This window comes from Dendropsophus ebraccatus, chromosome 2 (genome assembly GCF_027789765.1).
Source record: "Dendropsophus ebraccatus isolate aDenEbr1 chromosome 2, aDenEbr1.pat, whole genome shotgun sequence".
In the NCBI taxonomy this organism is placed as follows: Eukaryota; Metazoa; Chordata; class Amphibia; order Anura; family Hylidae; genus Dendropsophus; species Dendropsophus ebraccatus.
Genome location: NC_091455.1, coordinates 63,213,097 through 63,214,586, shown reverse-complemented (window position 1 = coordinate 63,214,586; position 1,490 = coordinate 63,213,097).

Below are 1,490 nucleotides of genomic sequence, written 5' to 3'. Positions count from 1 at the left end.
CCCTTAAGACATGGTTCATTATATCATCATCTGCTTTTGGCTCCCAGCACACTATATGCTGTTTTTTGATGAGTTCCAGTTCAGGTTAACGTTGTTTCTTTTGGTAGCTCTAATGTATGGGTAACTAAGGGCATAGTTGCCCTTACTCAATATGGCATTTCCTTACTGCATATGGTTAGCGACGTCTTTCCGGATGGCGTCGCCCGCACGGCGCATGCTCAGACCCAATGCCAGACAAGGCAGTCATGTGATTGGGTCCGATCACGTGACACGAGGGAGCGGCGCTGCGGTGTGAGATCACCCAGGAGGGACGGCGTTTCCATGCTTGCAGTATCCCCGAACCTGCCTGATGTATGTATACCCACATGGGTTTATTTGTTTATAATCTTGTTGTCAGTAGGAGCACCTAAGTGGATAGGGATCTCATTAGATAAATGCTTATATTTTATATGTATAGATTGCTGCGTTATATGATCAGTTTTACTTGTCACTAAGGACCTAGGTCCCCTTATATGATTGCACATTCTTTCCACATGTACCAGTATGGTATTTGATATTTTTTGATATTTTGCAATAATTGCTTTACCACTGATTGATTACCCACAATGATCATGCTGTGTGCTATATATACCTCATTTGCACTGTCTGTTCTATCACTGCTTGAGAAAGGCTAACAAAGCCGAAACGTCGCACTGTGATGTGTTAAAATAAACTTGGACACCTATTTTGGATGTGCCATCTTCTGCTCTTATCTAGAATATGAAACCTAACAAAGCAAACAGCCTACTAATGTACAGAATTATGTTCTACATATTCAGATCCCTAAAGTTATAATGCCTCATCTATTAAAAATCTTAAGATGTCATGTGTTGTCTTAAGAATCTTCCATTTTCAATTATTCTGTACTTTGCATAACAAATATACACAGTTAATGTTTTTTATTCATATGGAAATAAAATAAAATAATTACAATTACTGTTTGTTATTAAATGAGATTGATGGCTAGGAAAAAAAATACTAAGGAGTAGACAGCGAGCTGTGATATAACGCTGAAATACAGTATGTTACAATTTTTTTATTCATTTCCTGTAAAACATCCTTTACCAGGCAATAATTCCCACATCAGTTCCAAGAGAATGCAGGTATCACTTTTATTTCCCAATGCATCCTATTGGAAAATTTACAACATAAGTGGAAAAATTAAAGAAAAATCCTATAAGAAATAAACAGTTTGCAATGATAAAAATGTTTTGTTAGTGAACAATAACAGAAAAATAACACATCATCATCTTACTGAAGTGTAAGGGGAAAAAAAATAAGTTTGACACCATAGCTGAGCAAAGCGAACCTTGTAAAGCAGGATTTGAAGCAATTTTTTCCAAAAATTTGCTTTGCTTTTGCAAATTGTCTCCAAATTCGCCAAAAAACAAACATATTTTCGTTAGTTTTTTCTTTCTTTTTTTTAACGCAAAATAGCAATATTAGAACGG